Source organism: Anarrhichthys ocellatus, unplaced genomic scaffold, assembly GCF_004355925.1.
Source record: "Anarrhichthys ocellatus isolate YVR2014 unplaced genomic scaffold, GSC_Weel_1.0 scaffold37, whole genome shotgun sequence".
In the NCBI taxonomy this organism is placed as follows: Eukaryota; Metazoa; Chordata; class Actinopteri; order Perciformes; family Anarhichadidae; genus Anarrhichthys; species Anarrhichthys ocellatus.
In genome coordinates this window covers 699,273-723,043 of record NW_022280067.1, presented here as the reverse complement: position 1 = coordinate 723,043, position 23,771 = coordinate 699,273, and the positions used below count along the sequence as shown (strand labels likewise).

General features: G+C 40.1%; 1 protein-coding gene across 5 annotated transcripts in view; it reads left to right on the top strand.

The window, feature by feature from the left end:
• Positions 1–23,771, top strand: part of lingo2 (leucine rich repeat and Ig domain containing 2) — a 186,085-nt gene that overhangs the window by 135,185 nt on the left and 27,129 nt on the right. The window contains exon 5 of one of the 5 annotated variants that reach the window (XM_031866869.1): positions 1,862–1,909. The exons of 3 other annotated variants lie outside the window; for them this stretch is intronic. The gene's annotated coding sequence lies outside the window, so the exon portion shown is untranslated. Of the gene's footprint in view, positions 1–1,861; positions 1,910–6,894; positions 8,758–23,771 lie in introns of those variants that run through there. One more of the 5 variants, XM_031866871.1, reaches the window with a different exon arrangement.

The following is a 23,771-nucleotide window of genomic DNA, read 5'->3' as shown; positions in this document are numbered from 1 at the left end:
AGAGAGAGAGAGAGAGAGAGAGAGAGAGAGAGAGAGAGAGCTTTATTTAAATTATTCATACAGATGGAATTATTCCTCTCATAATATTGTCACTCTCTGGAGAAGCGTCCTTCAAATTTAATAGCGGAGCAAGAGATTGGCCATTTGGCTTAATTCAGTGTCTAAGTATTTGAGGATGTGCTTCTATTTTATGGTCCAAGGTTTCTAATGTTTTCATCCCACCTGTTTAGACATGAGGGGCAGTTTCTGAAGTGATTCATCTTTTTGTTTTCATTATAATAAAATACGCTAATATAAATAAAAGAAATCATAAGCAGCAGTTACTGTTTGTAACCATCATATTGTTTTGATTAAATTAATGAGAATATACAGTAATTGGAAGGTAATGAATTATCCAATCTGTTATCTTTTTGTTATACTGGAAACTGTGTTAGGCAGGGCTTTTAAGGAGAATAACATTAATATAAAATGCTGAAAGCATGTCTGCCTTAACAAGCAAACTTGAAAGGTAATCTTCCCTCGCAGAAATATATTCTCTCCCAATGCGCTTTTGAAATTTTGCCATTGTTCAAAAATAAAGTGCCAGTTTTAACATGACGTGTGCGATCCTTTGCTAACTCGTCACGTATTACGATACTGTACACCAACCATTCCTTTTTTTTCCCAAAACCCATGTCTCCGAGACATTACATTGACATACTGATTTGGAGCTGCAAACGTTTTTAATGAACATATCTGTAAAATCTAAATTGCAAAATGAATGAGAATGAATCTTGAAAACATCCACTCGCTTGTGTTTTGTACGCCTATCATTCGCCCAATCAACTTCCTGCAACTTCTGTGTGGTACAATTTTGTATATATGTTGCCAACAAAAATAATTTAGGCAGCAATCAAGAGTCCCTCAAAACATATTTGGAAAAACTAATTAGTTGTGTACATACAGGTTGGTTTTTCATGATTACCTTGGAAAATAAACTTCAGCATTTAACTGTATATCATTCAGTAAAGAACAGAAGTATAAAGACTTTAGGTATATTTAGACGTAATAACAGTTTCGTTTCATGTAAATTCTTTCCCATTCTTAATACTTCCGCAGGTATTGCAGCCTTGCTCTTCCTTTAGCCTTGTTTGATCTTTGAGTTGTGGCTCCAACAGATGGCACTCACTGGCCTGATTCAGTGTAAAGGGAGACAGCATTTCTCCCCTCTCTTTCTTTAAGGACAAAAGGGACTTTTTTCGCTTCCCCTGGGTTACGGCGCGCTCCCCTGCCAATCAAGAATCAGTGATTGAATTAGTGCCAGGTCCGCTAGCTGGTGCTTCCGCTGTACGACGGACAGATCCAGAGTAGAGATTGGGCGAGTGTGAAGTTCACTCTCCTTCAGAACTCCTCACATGCATCTCTTTCTCCCGAGCTCTCAAAGACACCTCAGATGAAGAGTGCTCTTGCCTGACAGGCCCTGAATCGTCCAGCCTGTGCAGAATGCAAACTAGGCGGATGCCCATCTCTTCCTTCCCAACTCTCTAGGAAAGAGGGGGGGAGGACCCATAGAGGCTACATTTAGGATGCAGTAGGAGTTCTCATGCAATTTCTAAAGAGCTTTTGGAGTTAAAATGAGTTTGCAAGATAAGGCTGCACACAAGATGTAGCCTATAGCGCAAATATGGTGTGGAATTTCATAGCACAAGCTGGCAGATAACAACTTTTTTTCTTTTCTTTGAGTGTCTGTTTCCCTGCTATTTTGTGAAACAAAGCTGGCAGTAATATTAAGCTTTCAATTCAGTCTAATTAGATAGGGTTAAACAGATGATCCATGTTGCATTTGTTCAAATAACCCTGTCTTTATTACTGTTGTTCACAGGGACATCCTGAACATACCGAATCAGAATTAGCAACTGTTAATTGCCAGGTATGTTAACACTTACAAACATTTTGACTTAGCGATTGGTGCATAACAATAAACACATTATGAAGACATCCTTTAATATAAAATCTGAAAATTTGCAAAACAAATATATAATAATACGTTAAGATACGTAACAGTCATAAGTCAGTGGGGGTCCAGAGCCTTGTTTATGAACCCAACAGAATAATCCGGCTTGAAAGAGATTTTTCAGACGTTTAAATCCAGCGAGTCCAATGCCATGTAGCCAAGTGTTGTTTAGATATCATGCTGGGAGAGCAGAAGAGAAATGCTTTAGAGAGCAAACCAACAAAAACCCCCTCTGGCTTGACAAAGAATTTAAGGGGCATCACTTCAATAATCCACAATGCTCTCCCTGTTCATTGCCATTCCTCAAAACAAAAACATTTGCTTGTCTTAAATGTCCAATGATTCAGCAATGATTTAAGGAGAGAGAGCGAGCACGATAAAGATGCCGTGTCACTGAACTAAAAGGTCTTGTGTGAGCTGTTCGGGAAAGAGAGGTTCTTTATTTGATTTTGTCTGGCAAGTTTTACAACTGCCATTCTGGCCAGAGTCCTAAACCATATAAAACAAAGTTGTATTACAGAAGTAGTTTAAAAGAATCACAAGCATCATTTCAGAACCAATTTAAGCATTTTCAAAAATTCACTATTTTCATTTTACGTTGCATGAATTGTGAACAGATACTGGCATCTAAATGACGTTCTCAGTTTATCCCAAGTAATAGGCCTAATGAAAAGATACGCTGCATCTACTGTAACTATAATACATCTAACTGTTAGTATTGGTGCTTATGACTTAAACATCCTCACTCATCAAACACCACTTTTATTCACAGGTGGTGATACAACAACTAAGGTTATAACACCATGAACAGTAGGGACTTGATAATCCGCGACCATTTATAGGAGTTGGCTGGATTTCACAATTATCATAGCTTTAAGATGATTTTGAGAAATTAGGCTTTTTTTCATCTCATTGGTGTCTGGATGAAACGTAGTCATTTATTTTTTCAAATACATGTTTTATTGTAATTGATGGGAAGAGTTTTATTAACTTTTGGCCTTCAAAAATACAAGCAAAGACATCAAAAGTCAGCCTTAAATTTGTAATTCCTAATTATTGACTGCTGTCGATTATCTTTCCTACCAAATCACTTGGGTGTAAGTCTATGTCTATTCCGTCAATTAGGGCTAAATATTTAGTCGGTCTAATTAAGCAGGGAAGACCCTCAGCTAGTCATTAATGTGCCAGATGATATTTGTGTGTGCTGCAGTCCAATACATAAGTAAATAACACAAAGTGTACCACACCACACTTGGGTATATGATGAAATATCCCTCCCCAGATACCACCATGGCTTTGACGAAGCAAACGTGCCAGATTTGTTTGTAACTTTATCAGATACAGGGATGATGAAGCCATCCAACACAATGCTTACCGCTCGACATACCAAGGATAACACAGCTGTACTGGCATTGCCCTTCAAAACAAATGGCAAATGATAATCACATTCCATGCCATCAGCTGTGGGTAATGTGAGACTGGCCAGAATCCCATTATCATCTGAGTTATTATCGACTACTGCTGTGAAAGCACTACAAACACTACAAACACAGTCATAGTGACTTCCTAAGAGTTGTAGCCACATGTAGAGGAGGTAAGAAAGAAAGAGACGTGGAAGGATCATTTTACCTGGCTTTTACTGAAAACCTTTTGAGTCCTCTAGTCTAAATGAATCATTCCCAAAGACTGGCTCGCAGGAGATTTTATTTAGGTCACCAAATAAATTTGCAGTATTTCCAATATAGTCTTTTATTTAAGATGTATCTGCAATACACTTTTGAGACACATGAGGGAGCTTGAATGTTTGTATTTTTCTGATAATTATAGCCTACTTTTAACATTGACAGACTACCGTACATTCTGTTTGTTTTTACTGATGAGAGGAAATTCAATTAATGAGATAGCCTGTTAACTCTGCCTGAATGCATTTGTTTAGTCTCATTTATAAAGTATTTAGCATGTGTATATGTTTTAAATAGCATGCAGACAACAAAGTTAACAATCGTACATCTCTTTAAAATAACTAGTTTACCTATTCAAGATTTTATAAGGTGATGCGAAAATGGCAGTAAATATGGTGAGGAATGTTCAATTACGCACACATTTGCTCTTCTCACAATTTATAGATTAGGCCTATTGTGAATTGGGTCGCGTTGGTTTGTTATTTTTCAAAAGTGGGTCCCTAGAAAACAAAGTGGTTAGGAAACACTGCTCGAAATCATCAGATATCTCAGGTCACAACCTGACTCTAAGACAAAGGAATACAATATTTGCAAAAGAAAGAATGATTTTATTAGAGTAGACTAAAAGCAGCATGTAGACAAAATGAAACACCTGTCTACCACTTGGGATGCAATCATATGGAGACACCGAGCTTGCCATTTTATTTGATGGGGAGAAGAAACACAAGCAATGTTAACAAACACCACCGGATTTTCAAACAGACCCTGTCAGACAGACTGCACTGAAGAAAGGGTCTTTTACTTTATGCTACATCTGGTACATGTTTCTTTCATATTTACACACAGTGCTACAAAGTCTCAGGGTTAAGTCCTTTTTTTTGACAGAATATCGGTAGATTATTCAAATATTGTGACGTGCTGGCATTGATTGTGACAGCAATTGACCGATCCCCTTAAGTTTCTGTCGTTAGGTCGGACAACCTTGACGAATAGAAAAAACGCGAGGACGGTTCCGTTTAGCCGGGTGCGTCAGGCATCATAGTCTCAAGACACAGACAGCAAGGACTACACTATGCAATCAAAGTATATATTCACAATGACAAACTCAGGTAACTTTTTTCTGTTGAGATGCTAATGTCTGAACAATACAAACACATATACACAAAGAAACATTCTAAAATTCAATAATCGCTTGGTGACATTTAACTTTTCTTCTCTAAATGAATCAAAAATGTTTTTTTTTATTTCTTCATTCTCTGTTTTGTTTGCGTACAATGTGACATTTAGTCACTGCTCATTCATTCCAACTTAATCAAGTGGTGATAGTATAGACCTATATGTATTTTTAGTGTCAAGCTAATACTATCAATGCGTCAACGTGAAAGCCATTTTCAGACCGAGTTGCATGGATGGTTTTGAGTGCTGAAAGAAACCGTTTTATTCCAGGCTAGATGTGTACTTTTGTATGTGTGCACTGTTCCGGCCTTATCCTCCAACAATCAATTTCTTGGAGTGCTGGATCCACTTGAGTGATGGGAGCGCAAAAGTAGTGACACTCAGCCATCACTGAATGAGAGCATCAAATGATTGCCTCAGAGAAATTGCTGTATCTTCAAATGTCTTTGAGAATATCTCCCATCCCTGTCTGCTTTTCCTCTACTTGCTGCTTGCCAACACTTGAAGAGTTTCCTTTTGACTTATGTTATCAGTTTGGGGTTCAGTGCGGTGCACAGTCTTGTGAAATGGCTGTTTGGTCCTGCAGGATGCCCACACTGGAAATTCCATTACATTTCTTGAAGATCCGAACCTGAGATGTACAGTTACCTGACAACTCTGAAGACTTAAGAACACTAACTCAACTCTAGTATTTCCTTTAGTTGGAAGGGAAAATGGACGTGTTGTTATTTGACAGAACTTTCCAACTAAATACAACACCTGTCCCAAGTAGCTAAATTAGATCATTACTTAAACTACCATAAACGGTATCTCTCCTGAGAATCCGAACTAGGTTGTTCTCCAACTGTTAAATGACAGAATCCAGGAAGCGAAATGTCTGGCAGACAATGAACTCATTCTCTCTTGAGGAGTTTTCAGGGTTTAGCGTTTTCCCCTGTCCCTCATTTCTGACATTCAGTGAACCAGCATGGGTGTCCTCCATCAAAGGACAACACACAAAGGATTCATTCCCTGGAAATAATGGTTTCTAAACTCCCTTCTGTCATATGAGCGATGGTAATTAGCAGTAACACAGACTAGCTGTGGCAGCAACTGTCCTTGAGATCACTTTAGAGCAGGGGTATTCAATTAAAATTCCAAAAGGTCCAGATTGAGAAAATCTCCTCGGGCAAAGGTCCGGAACATTACAATAATATCTAACTTGCGCTATTTAGTGCCATATATATCTATATTCAAGAAGTCTAGTAGTAGTAACGTCTCTGTGTAGTCAACAACTGTCAAATCAAATAAAGAAAGTACACATCAATTATATTTTAACAAATATTATTCTCAGTTTTCAAATTTAACTGGATGGATTATAAATAATACATAGAAATACATAAATACATGTTCTCTACTTTCAAGTAAAATAAGAGCTATATTAAAGAATAACTGACATAACAGAAAGCTTTTCAAAAATGTGCATCTTAAAATAAATTCATTTTAGAAAAATTAATTTCACTGAATTGTCCTGCAGCTTTAAATTCAGTTCTTTCAGGTGTGAAGTGATGTCAATTAAAAAAGCCACAATATTATATATTCTAACAAGATAAATTAGTGTATGGACTTTTTGTGTGGTTATTAAACGACTTGTTTCAGCTCTATTCTCTCTGTTAACGTCATTGTTGGGCAGTGAATTCATGCGTTAGGATTCTGATCATATTGGGCTCGTAGGTTTATTTTCTGTGTCTTCATTCAGATGTGAGTGGGTACGTTTGCTCAAAAGAGTTGTGCTTTGTCTCGTAGTGTCGCTTCATTTACCGCTTTTAATAATCGTCACGGTCTCTAAACATGTGAGACACACTGGTTATAAACTGTCCGTGTGAAGAATTAACCTGTACGAGTCTGTTCATTCTTGGTTAAAGACTCTGGTCACTTTTCTCTCTTTGGAGAATGTCATGTGAACTTCTCTGACTCACGTATTATTCTCCTGCTCTTCCCTCGTCTCTCCCCCGGTGTGTGTACATCTCACTCGATTCAGGAAACGTGTCAGAATACCCATATTTGATTGGCTGAGCCGCATCACGTGATGTGATTTACAACGCATTGGTCGGTGCGTTTCCTGCACCGCTCAACAAGTGCCGTAACAGCTGAAAAAGTTGCGACGGTTAAAATAGAAGCGCCCTGTCAAAATAAAATAGATTTTAGGTCCTGGGTCCGGATACAACGGCGTCTGGGTCCGGATCCGGACCGCGGTCCGCCAATTGGCGACCCCTGCTTTAGAGGATGGCAAAACCAAAGGACTCAAATTGGAACCTTATTAGTATTTCATTAATGCGCCTTTTACCTTGTTCTCCAGTGTTGCTCCAGTAATTAACGCTATGTTGCGTTCTCTCTCTCTCTCTCACACCACAGGAAGCTTTCAATGGAAGGCGATTCCTCAGTCGAGGTAGTGCTATATAGCTGGACATAAGCGCAGGCTATTCTTAGTATCTGATCACACAATAATTTTGCTTTCACTCTCAACAACATAACATGTACTTTATTTTTTTAATTTTTTGGCAAAGCCGTTATACATGTGAAAATGGAGTAAATAAAAGCGATGATGAGCGGTAGCACCAATGGACTGTTTTTTCACTAAATTATTGATATTATTTGTTTATGTGGATGTTTATTCAATTAGCCCCACTACCATTCTTCCTTATTAAGATGCAGGCCCTGCACACAATTAACGATTGCTGCCACATCATACCATACAAAATAACTCTGCTGATTAATTGTTGTCATTGCTATATTATTGTCTATGATTGGTTTGATTGAATTTGCTTCTTGAGTCACATGCAAGGTGCTTATCACCCGTGAACCCACAAAATAATTACTCGGGCTTATCTTTATGACCTTTGAAGGTAATGTTCTGTGCCGTGCCGCCTGGCTCGGAGTTCCAGGAAACGTAGCTAAGGAAATTCAATACTGCCAATAATGAATAGCAATCAAGTCTCTTCGCGATGGAATTAATCTCAGCACAGTGGCTTGTGCAAGGTCTAACCTCTTCACGGGAGGCACAGTGCAGAACCTCACCGATCCACCAGCTCACATACACACCTTCACACCGCCTTCCCCCAATGTCTCCATTCCCACATTTCACACTCCATTGAAAAACTGCCCTCTGAATGATATATGGGTGAGAACAGGTATGCGGATGTCATTTTTCACCCTATCCACTCACTTCCCTCTCTCCACGTCGGTAGATGGTTGGCCTGGCTGGGCCCGGGGATCTTGTGAAATGCGATTCCCAGCATCTATATATTTTTTTATGGTTGAGGGTAAACCCACAAGATGGATATGCTCCCTGCTGGCCAGAGCTTTTTGAAGAAAGCTCGACTGATACCCTGCTGTCACATGTAGGAGGCCTTTATATGATTAGATTATTTATTTAAGGGCTTTAACCTAAAGCATAGTATTCAGTTGTAGTCTTTATCTTAAAAATGTGTTTTAGAGTCTATCCCTTGAGATATTCTTTGTACGTATTTTATCTTCGAAGGGGTGTGGTCCATCAACAACATCCAATTTGGAGTCCCATGAGAACAGGTAATTAACGTTTAACCAGAACTTCATCCGTGAACTGTGCTGAAAGTGGCACCACTGATAAAACCGTGAAGCTCATTTTACTTCTTTTAAACAGTTTGATGAGGTGTTAACTCACAAAATGATAATGGGAACCTGCTGGCATCTGTTGTCTTTCTGCGCTTATTTTGTGATGCCACAACACTGTATTTTCCCTGTGGTGTAATAGCATGAATTAACAAGAATCGAGTTTTTGTCGCCTAAAAGTGACACCAATGTAGCTTTGTTGGCATTTTCATATTTTCATCTAGGCCTTGATATTATTCTCTCTCCTTTTGCTCTCGTTTGCCGCCCGTGATGTAGGTAAGTGTTTTTGTTTTCTCATTATTTTTGCTGCTCTGTGATATTCATCCACTCCAGTTCATTCAAATAGCTTTCGGCAAAAAGGAAGCAGTCCTGCACGCAACAAAAAAACTCACAGAAAAACACCTTTGAGACACCTCTATTTGCCGAGATATCTCTCTGTGCAAAAATGTTCTCATTTCCAGAGAAACGATAATTCAGTCAAAGCATACAAAACAAAAAATAGACGATTCCTATTCGATATATGATCTTCAAACAAATAAAAAAGAGAAATAAAATGTTTTGAGCACCATTACTACTCATTTTGTATTGATAGAAATGAACACATTCCTCTATGTTCCATGTGTTTCTTGTAGTGTGGATTGTGTCGCAGTGATTAAAGACCCCTACAAGTTTTTAACCTTGTTAACATGTCCATATGGTGGGTTTTTTTTTCGTTATATGCTGCAAGACATATATGAGCGAAATAAGCAGTCAACGTAATCTCTACCTTAGAACTGCAGTGTACAATGTCTCAGAAACACAGAGTCAGACAGCCAGGGTTTCATAGTCACATACCTGAGAAACCATTACTTTTCATGTGGGAAACCATGTGAAACACAATATTAATCATAGCAGAGTATTTTTGTATACTTTTAAAATGTGTCTGGAGGACGACGCTGAGCCATTTCACCTCCACAACAGCAGTGTGTGATCAACGGTGTTTCAGTTAAACCTTAATGAAAGACCTTCATCCTCCTTGCCTCTTCTCTGGCTCACTGCGGTTCGGCAGGATGAAAAGAACAACTTGGTCCTCTGTTGCCATGGCAACTGTTTTTTTGTGTTTCAGTGGTAATGATAGTGATTTCACTATCTTGAACCTTCATTAATGATACAGAGGTGATATTCTCATCGGTTTGCGCGGAGAATCCAACAGGGACGTGCACTCCCTCGGTTTTACTGTTATGTGAATCTGTTTGATGGTGTGGAAAGAAACTGGATTCCTAAAGGACGAGGCTGGTGAGGAGCTCAGAGTTTGAGGAAAGGAATGACTCACTTGTAACTTAGACGAGGGCTGTAGTTTCAGTGGGATTCAGACTGTAGTCTGTGGAGAGGTCATTAGGATTCCACTCGATGCTGATCAGGGAGGCTGCATCGTGTTCCAGTGTGTTCTAGAGAGAAAGGTGGATGTTGGAGTTGGTCTCGTGTTGTTCTGTAAGCCAGGGTTGACACCATGCTTTTCAAGGTTAGATGACATAACTGGTGTTTTTCTTTCTTATCTTGCTGTTTCCTCTCATATAGAGTACCTTACAATCATTCAGGGCAACACAGGAGGGTTTCCTACCATTTTGTATTGGTTGCAATTACACATTCTTTAGAAATAGACTCCACATACTGTACTCCACAAAGGAAAAGCAGCAAAGTTACTTGTGTTGTACAGGCAATGCATTTATTTTCAAATTGTGGAAATAAGCTCAAGACAGACATGAGGCAAGGAGATCTAACAATTTTGGCATCGGTGGTTACACCCACAGTGAGCATAATACTGGCAGAAAGCATCTGTTAGCCGGTAATGGATTCAGACCCCTGCCCCATAGCTGTCTATCTGGGCCACGAGACAGCTTGAAGGACTTTTTTGCTATACCTGAAATTCTGTGGGTTTATCTGAAGCAATGTCTCCCCAAAGCAGGCCTAATCTGGGAGGCTGACCCACACTGCCCCTGGCTCGATCAAACTCGGGGCTGAAGCCTCTTCTCTCCCACAGTCCCAGCTATGCCACCCTTTGATAGTCGAAAACCCAAATCCTTTAAATGTCGGACAGACTTTGAGAGACGCCACAGCTCAGGAAAAGAAGCAGGTACTTGCTGGGAGCTTGCCTTCTCTGGGGAAAAGCAATGTCCCACTTTCAGAAAAGGGGGAGAGTACCTTCACATCACTTCGGGCACCACTTGGAGGCTGTGGCAGCAGGTATGAGGACATCCATGGTCCCAAATGGTTTTGTGAATGCAGAGAAGTGGCCTTCGTCTTACTTCCTCCTGTCTCATGCATCACACTTATGATGTGATGGAGGCTAGGGGTTGGATCCAGATGGAGTTCAGTCCACAATGCAAGGTGCTGACTGACACTTTGTATTGTGTTACTCTTATAGCAATAGTGCACAAGAATGCACACACAGCCACGAACACAATGCTTAATGACAGAGCACTTTTTGGTTGATTGTGATTTGCATATACTTTGAATTTAACTTTGGGAAGGTTTTAGTCTTTCAATAATGTAAATGTGACAGCTCAGAACCTCAAATTGTCTTTTATTGTTCATAAAAGTTAGATTTTATCTGCATGCAGTCGGACACCTGCAGATGAAAGTGTTTTTGTTCACATGAATTAAGACATATTGCCCTTACATATGTTTTAAACTCTCATAGTCCCCTTCAAGTAAACAGAAAGGTAAGCCAGTTTAGCAGAAACGGTTAGCATTTTTATTCAATTTAGGCGTGCACATCTTAAGATGTGGATATCACAAACACCCAGGGGTTCAGTTCTCACCGGAATTATAGATTAGCTTTAGATTGTATCTTTGTTTTCAAATTTGCCTCCATCTTAAGTTACTTGTTGTCATTTAGGCGACACATAAGTCAGTACAAAGCACTTGTGCAGAAGCCTTTGAAGGACAATTTTGGGGGGGGGGGGAACCTCGGGGGGGCTGACGTCTCAGAAAGTAGATAAATGTTTCATTGCCATCGGGCAACCGGGAGGAAGAGATTTTCCTGGGTGTCGAAGTGGAAGAGAAGAAACAGTTGGACGAGTGAAAGAGATGAGGTGAAAGAGGATATGATGCATTGCAAACAGTCAGAGAAAAAAATGTAACAATGCAGAAATAGAAACTATGAAACATGAAACCAATAAAATAGAGAAGGTAGGGAAGGTAGATAATATAGTGAAGGTTACAAGCAAATTGTGCAAAGGGAGATGAGTAAAAATGAGAATGATTAATGTGCACACAAACACTTAAAGGTACACAGACACATAGAAAGGAATAGTTCCCTAATGCTCTGAGCCTTCGGGAGGGATATTTTCTCTGACTGGTATTATCTGATGTCACCACTCTGCAGCTGCAGATGACAGCAAAGGTAGATTGCAGATGTCAACAAGCTCAATAACACTGACAGCAGATTGGTTTTAATTGATTTGATGACGTATAAAAGAGAGATGGACTCCCTTATCTTTTCCGGGCAATTCAATTGACGTATAGTGAAGAAATTAATGATCAACGACAATTCAGATATCGTGGGCATAAAGGGGTATCATTGCAACAATAGGTGCCATTACGAAAGATGCCTCACTGTCTAGAGGGAATATTCAGTTTTTTTTTATTCAATATAGAGTTGTCCAGCTACTCACCTCACTATTTTATGTTTTTTAGTTTCAGATGTAGCTGAGAGTGCCTTAAAATAGAGGAGACTGCCTACTGAAGTTCCCTCTATAGGCAGTCTTTTACCAACATGGGTATATGTAGTTCATGAGGCAGGGATCTTAACCACAACGTCATCTTAGGGCAAATTCTTCTCTTTGAATCTGCATTCCCATGCCTTGGGGAAACCGGAAGCAGGACTGAGCTGAGAGCAGCACTTCTTCGTCTCTGCTCCCCCTCGTCTTTTCCTGCTCCTCTCTCGTCTGAGAGAAAGTCTGAAGTAGGTTAGCACTCGGTGCTTGCACAAGGGAGGAAATTGAAATGCTGAAATAAGGAGTAGCTGGGGAGAAGATGGAGGAGCTATAACCGGGACAAAATTGCCCCGCCACGATGAGAAGGAGAGACATATCTGCTCGGACACAGGGGAGTTCCTCCGCTGGACAATCACTGAGGCGTGGTGCCATCCTTTATCCTTCATTCCAATCTTGGTTTAGTGTCAACGCCAGCCTTATGAATACTTCCCTTTTTTTCTTGTTCTTTGCCAGTTTTATCCACATCCCCTCCAAAATTACATTGCCACGCTGAGGAATACTGGTTCTGTGAGTGTAGGGATTTAATATACTCCAGAATGAAATGGGCATCCTCCCGCCAGCCCGTGCTCTGTTCTTATGAGTGATTACTCCAGGGACTTTGATCGAGCAACAAGAATTCAAGCTGCATCTTCGTTGGTTCAGGCCCAGTAAGCTGCACACAACACACACTCATGCACACACACTCGGCTCTCCCATGGAAGCAAGAAAACACGCTCACACACACACACACACACACACAACCATCATACTGTAGTATGCACAAGCTGAACCATATTCCTAATATTCCAAATAGCTTGTTGTTTTATGAGAAAGAGACATGGGAGAGTGACACAGACAGTCCCAATTCAATAACCCACGACGTGTGGCAGGTCTGACTCCTACCAGTATGGTTTTTAAGTGTTGTGACTGCACAATATTTCAAATAAAGCCAGGCGGTAGGTTTTTCTACTATAAACTATTCGCCCCAGCTGTGTTGAAAACTATCTCCTCTTGTCTTGTCCTTGCTGTGGCGCAAACCACCATATTTGTCAGACCTCTTTTTTACAGTTTGTGTATCCAAACATGAAGAAACCAAACATCACACTTTGAGCAAAAAAAAAACACACTTTCCATTGGTTTTGTTGCTTTTCAGTTAAGAATTAAACTGGAATTATGCTTCTGTAAAAATACAAATAAACATCTCAGAGAACCTTCACAGAAACATGTAGGGTGGTGCGTAGGTGAATAAGACTTGACACACCTCCTAAATCTCTACGAGTCACGCAGACCTGTGTGTCACGCAAGCTGACTGGTTGATCCAACTCCATCTTGACCATTCTTATTTCTAACTGTCTAAGGGCTTTTCCGAAGAGATTATATTAGTACTTGGGCACTGGGAAAATAAACATGCTTTACCCTTTATTGCAGAATAATAGACCCCTCACTTTTGCATCTTTTCACACTAAAATGTTCTATGGGCACGATAAGCTATTCAGAATTAGTTTTGTAAGACTATTGTGGGTAAGTTAGCCCTAGAAAACGATTCACTTTTCCTGATCACTTAATCCAAACCCCCAACTATTAGAGCTGTGAGTGCCATTGTCCCTGGACTGTGTCAGACTCCAGTGGGCCATATCAGGGCAGATTGTTTTAAAAGGACTTCCCCAGTGGAATGTTTCATGAAAGATGACAGTGAAGGGCAGTGGCAATGGCTGGTCCAAGCTCTGCCCCTTTAGATTTGATAATTAGACTTTGTCATCTGTCTGTGCTACAAAATCGTCCTCTTCCTCTATGATCCCAATCCAGTTATAGAGAGGTAGGACTTGACATGTTAAATTGGCTGGTAAAGTGAGCTTCCCCGTCCTCCACGAAGGACCAACTTTCATCTAAAGCCTGAGTGAAATGTTCTAGTAACCTTAGTTTTATCAATACAGGCAGCATCCCCTAACGCTCCTCTAGCAGCTGAAGGTTTGGTGTATGTGGAATGGGGTCACCACAACCTTTGACAACCCCATAAGAGTGGATCAACCAGTGAGCATATCCATTTTCATAGAACTAGAGTTACACTATGTAAGCTGTTTCTTTGTTCTTTAAATAACAAGTCACTGAAGACATGTGGGCAGGTAGAAAATGCTGAAAAAAAAAGGAGTAAATGAGAATTTGAGGGTGTTTATTTGATCATCATGATTACCGCTGCTCTTCTGAGACGCCAACACTGCTCAGAACAATATAGGGAGGTTACAGAGCACCATGGCCCTCTTTCCCCTCTACTCTCTAGAACAATATTTTTATACACACATTTGCTCTGGTTTGTTTATTGTTCATTTTTTGTCTTTTTTTTATTGCTGACATATCTCACCTGTGGCTACAGTGGTTAAAGTTTAAGAAATGGCCTGTTAAAAAAGGGAGAGAGCGACTCCACGCAGTCTGCCTGTAAGAAGCCCTAACCGACTGAGGGAAGGCTTGGTGTCCTTCCCTGCAGCATCAACACATAAATGGACTAATCTTCCCTGAGGCTTTTTCTCTGTTGAACAATATGCAAAGGCCACTGACCAGTTCTCAAACTGTAGACCCTCAGCAGTGTTGTCCTAACATACTGATATCAATGCGTGCTGGATGTTGTATCCATCTGTAGACTCAACCTTGTTTTCCATCGTGTTGTGTATTTTTATAGCTGCATGGTCTGCTGTTAAGCACTGATATACAAAACGGGCCCATAGGGCATAATGAGGACTTCTACTTCTGTTTAGGTACCTTCGTCTGGAGATGCATGTTTACAGCTAGTCAAGGCACACAAGCAGAATGTCACGGAAAGACGGAGGAAAGGAAAGGCAGATGCAACAATATATATATATACAGTATATATACATATACACATACACTGCACTGCATGCAGCACAACAGCAGTAGTTTTAGTGGTCTGTGAGCATCTACACTGGATTTGTGCAGCAACCACACTGTTGTGCATTCAGAGCTGTTTTTGGCCACAGCTAAATACACAATGTATGTACTTCAGAGACAGACTTGAAGCCTGCTAACATGATTCGGATTTACATGCATACATGCAAGTGAGGCGGGAATCGTTATGAGGCCAAAGTAGAGCAAAGCTGCATCGATTGAAACTGAAGTACATTACTTCCATCAGATGGGCATGAGACGGAGGACTGAGAATGCAGCACAAAAGTGCCATATGTAGTCTTTTAGTAACACTGAAGTGAGGGAGACGAGTGTTGGTTTGAGATTAAAGCCATAACTGGTGGGATTGTGTCACCACAGAGGAATTGTTTCAGTGTTGGTCCTGGCCGTGTCTAGATTGTGCTTAAATTGGTTTCACATTTCCCCAGTGTTGGCTCATTGGACTTAAAATCCTCTACGGCATGAGTTAGAACTGTCACTTAATGCATCCTGGCATGATCAGATGAGAGGAATCACATTGAAAAGACGGGTGTAACCAAAGCAGCTGGTGAAGAACCAGCACCAGGGCAGTGTTGGCTGCAGGGGTGCATGGGAAAACTGTCACCTGTGATGTACTGCTACATTTGCTTTGCTGTACTCATACGTACTGTAGCAAAAACCCACACACAGGCAATCAAAGTCTTCCGCAGTAAGTCATACAGATTCTATGCACATACTTTACACTGTGCACCTACAAGCAAGAGCCACAGAGGGCAGATACAAATGTATGCACCATCAGCACCCTCATTATTTTGTCAGTCACTCACACAAGCTACAGTCATGCATGTAAATATATTTCTCAACACACACACACACGCACACACACACTCTCTCTATTATTGCCCATGCTTTTATTACATGTAAGACAAACTGACTGAGGTTGGGCTTCCAGTATTCACTCTTCTCTCTCTGGCAATCTATTCTTACCTAATTATTTGGGGGGAGGGAGAGGGAGGGGGGGGGCTGCCTTAATTTGCCTCTATGCAGTGTGCAATTAATCAAGGTCCTTGCTAACTGACAGCCTTAATGGACGCACTCAGCTCCTCTGTGATTGTCTGCTGGCTGCCTATTCCTTCAGTGCGTAGCCTCAGAACTCAGACAAGCGTACCCTTCAAGAGCGGCTACACATACGAGGACACTTCCACTGAATTGAATGGTGGGGTGGAGTGTTGAATGAGTACATTCATCTTGGCTTACCCATGCCCATCTCTCAGTTGCACTGTGGTAATGATTGTGTTAGAAACAGCAGCCTTTGATTCTTTATAATACCGGAAGGCTCACACCCAACTGAAGCGTCTGTGCAGGCAATTCGGATTTAGTTAAAACGATTCCTGTTTTGCCATTTGATTTGTTTTTGCCTTTGAGTATGACGTTTCTGTGATTATATAAAAGGGGTAAAGCAAGTGACACGGAGACAAAGGTGAGCATGGGTGCTTTTAAGGTTTCCAAATAGTCCTCTGGCACTTAAGGTTTCTGCTGCACTCAGATGGAGAGAGAGAGTGAGGATGTCGCCTGAGGTGTAATGCAATGACAGAGATGTGGCTGCATTTACACCTGGAAAAAAAACTTTTCAGAGAAAGCCTGCATTCTCCAGGGGTCTGGCCTCTATGAGCATATGATGGAGTGTTCTATAAAGCATTACTTCTAAACTTCACGGCACAATTCAAGTGCATTACACCTCCATAGAGACCTTTTCATGTTGTATCCCAGGGTCAGACTTTGACAATACAGCTCATCATGGCACTTAAGAACCACAACCACTTTAACTGTACAGTCACTTTTAAGTACTTTAAATGCAGTTTTTTTTTTACATGGACAACTGGCATAGTTTAATTTTATTTCATATAACTTCACACATGGTATGTTGACTAAAGGACCTTTCAACTGTGCTCTCCGTATCTCTGTTGAATCAGGTGGTAAAAATAGTTTGCTATAGTTCATGTTTCTTCAAGCGCTGACCTCTCTTTAGCATCCGTCCTCTGAAAGAGTAGCTTGTAGCTAGGGTTGGGTGATATGGCCAAAAGAAATATTTTAATGAAGAACTTAAGGGCAAAATTACCATAACAGTTTTCACGTAAAATTGTAGAAAATAGATAAATATTTCTAGCTATACACCGACTATGTTCATATGAATGCACACAAATAGAGTAAGCAGATTAAGAGATTAGTTTGATTTAACTACAGTGGGGTATTCCTATAAGCAGAATGATTGAGTGTAGGGACACAGGAGTTGAACAATGAAGCTGAATAAATGAAGAACATGCTTACTATTATCAATTTAGACGATTTACTTGTATATTATGATCATATCTAGTGATATGATTTCATCACGATCCATTGATTCCATTGAAAGATGATCAATTATCCCCCAGCCCTGCTTGTAGCTTGGTTTCAATCACCCACTTGTAACGGGTGTGGGAAAAGCACCTGTGGCAAGAACATAAAGACTTGGGTGTCCTAATGTCAGTCGCAGTTCAACCATATCTTGTTACTCTCTCTTTTATCCCTGGACTAAAGCAAAAATTCATAAAAGTAACTTTAAAAGAAAATGTTATGAAAAGCATTTAACAAATTTTATGGTAATTATGTGCATTCAATGGGATTGGTGTTCTACTCGTTCCTATAAGATTAATTCACTCATTTTGAAGCACAGTTCAGTTAGAATTGCTTTAAAGGAGAAACATATCCTTTTATGTGTCGCACAATGCTGTGAACCAAGATGGAATCCTAGTCGAAGTTATAAATATCTATTTCCTTCATTGCTTCTGCTTTATGGCCCCATAGACGACCACGAAATGGCAAATTTCTAAGTACATGAAGATGAGTTGTTATAATTAAAACACAAACGGTGCCAAATTTGAAAGATGGATAGAGACAGAACTGCTAATGTGATGATGCACCACAGGGTTGAGTGAAAAGAAATTCCCGAAAGCAGCACCACAGATGTTGCTTTTGACGGGAGTGCTGAGGAGCGCGTCTCAACTTCCAATGAAAGTTCTTTACATGTGAAACCACAAAATGGCAGGGAGCCTAACTAGGTCCTCAAAGCATTCCGCCTTCCTCCTATCAGTCTCTCTATCAGTACCCATCAGGGGCTCTACAGAGATGAAACTCTGGATCGGTTTGCAGGGGTTGGCACAACCTTATAACAGCATGACAATGCGTCAGTTAAAATTGCATTATTTGCATCTATAAATGATTTGAACATCCCATCACTAACTTCTTAAACCGTACTGGGAAAATATATAGGTGAATGCATTCATCAGACCATGGTTATAGAAAATGGTTTCATGCCACCAAAAATCCAGTCTTTATAAAGAAAAACTAAACATTTAACTTCTCCCTCATGTTCTGCCAAGAGCAGTTATTTGCTTCCGTGTTGAATAGACATCCATGAATGGTAATTATGTGAAATCATGTGTATTGTTCTTCGGGCTATTTAATTAAATATTCAGCTACTGTGTCATACTGTTATTGTTTCCCTGTCTATGAATAAGCAGCTTTATGGGAGAGTTTAGCCTTTGAGTTATTGTGTATTACAATGCTTGACCCGTGGAGGAAATATGATTGCATGCCTATGGATTTTCTGCTTTGCTTAAGGCTATTGATGTTTACTTCATTGACTCACGCACATGCTCTTCGTGCCATTTTTAAATGTACAAATCCTTTTTTTAAATTTCCTTTAAGTGTAGGCCTGTCTTTTCTGTTTATTTGTGTCTATCACTACAGTTATTTTCATTTATATTTTTGCTATGTATTGACGTTTCCTACCTTTATATGACGACGTCATGCGAGAATTGAATTCACTTTAACACAACAGTTGAATTGCATGAATGACCACCAATGGCAGTATGTCCACTCATGTAAGCAACTTTGGATGAAAATATGCACCAGATGGCATTTGCTTACCCAACTGTGACGGCATTGCTTGAGATACCAGTGACCAGAAAATTGGAGCAAGCACCACTCCCAACAATGTGTGCCTCGACCTTTGTGGTGTCTCACCCAGATGGACAGTGTACATTGATGGAAAAACCCCAGGGTTATGGTGATATGAATGGCCAAGCACTGACCTTTGACTCCTCGGCGCTTTACCCCCAACTGTGAATAAATGATTCTAAAAGGCCCCATCCCAGTGGATTAATGTGCTCAGCAAGGCTTCAAGCTGCTCCAAGAGAGCAGACAGAGTGAAAATGTACCATTGACTCTATACTCTACAGTGATACAGTGACAGTAAATGTTGGAACAGCTCTGTTAGGAATCCTGCTTCTTTTTTTATTCAGGACTCAGCTCTGTGTTGAGGGCAATAGAGGTACCATAGTGAGATTAAACATAATGTGCTGAACTGTGAAATAACAGAACATATTAATCAAGTCAGGTAATTGCTACCTGCACACTTTACTTAAGTCAGAGGGAATAGTTGAAGTTAAAAATGATTGAGTAAATCAGTGGGTCACAAAAGGGCATAATTATAACTTCCGTCCATGTTCTAAAGATTGTACAGTAGATATGAAACTATAGCCAGCAGCTGGTCAGCTTAGCTTAGCACAAAGACTGAAAACTGGGAAACAGCTCGTCTGGCTCACTCCAGAGGTAACAAAATCTTCTTTCCAGCACCCTTATAGGACTGTTTCCAATTTGTTAGACTATGCTAAGCTTCATATCCACCGCACAGATATGTCAGCGGTATTAATGTTTTCATCGAACTCTTAAGAAAGCGAGTAGTTTAAGTGTAATTCCCAAGTGTTCAAGCTTTCATTAAGGTATTGCTCCCCAAAATATAATATAATATGTTATGATACAGAGCAGTGGAAATCCTATTATGACAAATTCAGTTTTCAACAGTTTGAATCAATAATAACAATTTCATGATATTCGATTTAAATATCACAATGTTTACTTATTTTTCAGTCACATTGCTTTCTACTCAAGATTTTTATTTATTTTTCTAATTTTCCATACTCGCTTGGATCTATTCAGGGTCATAAAGACCAGGCACGTATCCCAGTGACGACAAGATCACAACAAGGTCAGGTCACCCCAAAACAATGAGTCAGATGAACTTCATCTGTGGGAAGAACAGGAAACTCACAGACTGTACATGTACGTAAAGCTGCGATGTTTTATCATAAAAGAAGAACAGTGTGTATGTTTGAAGGGTATCATTGATACATTTGAGGTCTAACTAAAGGTGATCCAAAATATATAAAATGTACTTATTTTGAGGCAGTGATGTATCTCTGACCACAGTTATTTCAAGGCACATCAAATTTCAGAATTGCTTCTTCACAACGGGAATGTGAATAGCTGGAAGGAAACCAACTGGATACTAAACATGAAATAATTTTAGTGTGAAATTGCTTTTTTCTGTTTTCTTCTACATTTCGCCATCTATCATCTGCCCAATATCTGCCTGTTATTGTCAGATTTGATTCCAAACAAAATGGATGCGGTTGATATGCTTTCATATTCTGATAAATTTTCCAGCAGGAAGAGTAATAGTCCAGATATGTTTGTGCTTGTACAAGAATTTTGCTGGGTTAGCGCATTTGTCAGGCACTGCTGACACTGTTGTGGAGGAGTCCTCATAGATCACTTGGTATCCAGGAAGAACGTAGGCCGGAACAGACAGACGGAGTCGTTTTAAATGGAGATGCCACTCTCTCAAGCCTTTGAATAGAGTGTCAGACCACCCCGCTATGCCTAACTGCATAGAACATATTATATGTCCCAATGTGTGCAAGTGTGTCTTACCTGGTTTCCACCTAAAAGTGGAGCCACAGAACCAGGGGTGAATAATGATGTGTCAGCATTGTTGTTTTTCTTCCTCTTATAGTATTATGTGAGCTGAATATGAATCTCCCCCGCTCTCCTCTCCCTCTTTCTTTCTTATTGCTGGTTAAGTAGGACCCTCGGAAGCTGAGAACACTGTTTAACTGTAGGGCCTAATTAAGTGAAAAAATCAGAGATGGAGCTAATGGGAGGAAAGTAAAGGGTACCAGTAGAATAAAGGGTTAGGTGTGGAGGGAAAAGCCTTGGCCCATAGCACAGAGCACACTGACTGTTGCCTTCCATGCATTTCCCAAGCCGTGGCATCCCGATCACCAGCTGGCAATTCTGTTTTCCTTCAGCTTGAAGTCCTAGTTTGTATTCCTGTCCACTTCTTGATCAGAAACCCCCAATGGGCAGTCCTCTGCAGCCATCACTCCAGGAGTAAGGCTGGTTGGAGTTAATTAAATCTGAGCTAAGTGATGCGGCAGAGTTGGGGATGGGGGGGTAATGGTCACCCATGTACAGCTTGGACTGTGGAGTGTCCTGTCCAATGAGGAAGCAGAACTGATGCACTGCCTCGGAACGGCACAGGAAAATAGTTAGGAGGACGGGGGCAACATGCCGTTAAATTGAATGGGAAAGATCTTTAAGGCAGGGCGCGGCTGTTAGGCAGCGGGCAGAGCTGATAATTTCAACGTCTACTAATCACATAAATGCCACTGAGGGCTAACAGCACCTGAACATGATGTGTTTTCTAATATTTGGTTATCTCAGTTTGTAACATTTTCTTGTTTTGTTCTGCTTCCACAATCAGTAGAAAAACAGATTCAATGAGAAGGAACTTTACCCACTTACATGGATTACTGGATTTCTTTTTGATAGATATATCATGTTATCACTCTTTGATTATGTGTACATAATTACTCACTTACACATTATTTAAAATTGGTATGATCCAGTATTTAGATTACATCATAGTTTCAATCTTAGCCTCCCTGGTAGGTTCTTTTTTTTCATTTTAGATACTGCATTATTGCTACAGAGAACTAGGCTGAACATAATACAGATCCCGGTTATTTGGTTATTCATCTTCGTTACAGCAGAAGCAAACATGCCAAAGGATAAACACCTCTGACAATTTATTCTGAAAGCACCTACTGCGCCTCAGCTCATACCTTTAGTAACTTGTGTCTTGATAATTAAAAAAAGAAATGTAAAAAAGGTATTGCTGCTAGGAATTTACATCTCAATCAAATGCATGTTGGGTGTGCTTTGTTATAGATCACAATATGATTATGAATGCAATCCATAGTTCAGAGTTAATCACTATCAATTCTGACATGCTGTGTATAGTCTCAGCCCACTTGCATTACCTAGGGCACTGTGACACTAAGCAGCAGTTAGGAATTATGTTTCATACACAGCTCACACCTTTATCTACTTGCAATCGGTGACATCAATCCAACAGTTGGCAAGCTAGTTTAGAAGTATGGGCCTGTCCATGAATGTGTTTTACTCAAAGTCGAAGACAAAAACTCTTTTGTCAATTCCTGAAGAAGCTCAAAGTCTGTCGGCTATACCATTCTCCAGATCAATGGTAACTATGACCAAGTCTTTCCTGGCAAACTCGCACAACAAAACTCCTTAACATTCATGGTTTTGAGTTTCTCTCATATCGCAGTGACATATTGACAAAAAGTACACGAGTACGTCTTTTAGTGCCGACCTAATCTCATCTCTAGGAGTGAATATGCCACAGCTGAGGGAATCACGTTGAGCAGGTCCCCTAAGACAGACAAATTGAGGCTCATTTTATCGGCGTTCACATCACAATATGTTATGATCCCAAAGCTGTCGGTGGGGGAAAGAGAATTGGTATCCACGACTCAAAGTTTAGAGTGCTGGAAAGTGTTTAAAAGTAAGTCTGAGTACACGATAAAAAGGTGAGTTGTTTGTGTGCACCAGCCCATGCAGAAATGCACTGATCTCATTTTGGACTATTTACATTGAAATTAAACATTTCTAGCAGATCTAGAGCACATCTGTTTCACTTTTTATCCATCTCCACCGTATATTAAGACTAGTCATTAAAGGACAATCCTTTTGCTCTGTCACAAAGGCTTTCATCGAATTTTCACTGGGTGCTGACATGACTTGGACCTGTGGATGCTGTCGTAGGTTATTTATTGGTGTGACCTCTTGCTACATTTATCCATCACTAAATAATAACTCTTCAGTATTTGGCTTTTCAACTTGACTATATTCATAGAATATGAAAAATTAGCCAACAAAGCTCCATGGGTGAATTAATAAAAGTATTGACTGATGTTGCACTTCAACAGAAGTGAACATAAATAGTTTACTGACTAAAGCCAACAAGCCCCAAGGGAATATTTTGTTAGTCAAATTGTCAGTTAACGTGGATGAAATTAGTGTTGGTTGCACGAAATGACACAAAACATGATCACATAATCACACAGGAGACATTTTATTATGTTACTGTAGTATATCCTATACTATACTGTAAGTGTGATTATTATTTTTTTACAAATATTAGGATTTCAAATACAAAGATAATACAAAACATAGCTAAGCGTTAAAGCAAAGAATAAGTCCACCAACACCTCTGCTGCCCCATTACTTCACTTTGTGGCCATGACATTTAAAAGGGCACATTTACCAGGTCTGTGAAACACAAGGAATGTAACCAACAACCTGTTCCTTAGATAGTTCTGCTATCTTTTTATTCCTCCATGGCCGTGGCTGGAGGCATTATGTCTGTCCGGTCTTTTCTCATGAACGTAATATCTCAGGAACGCCTGGCGG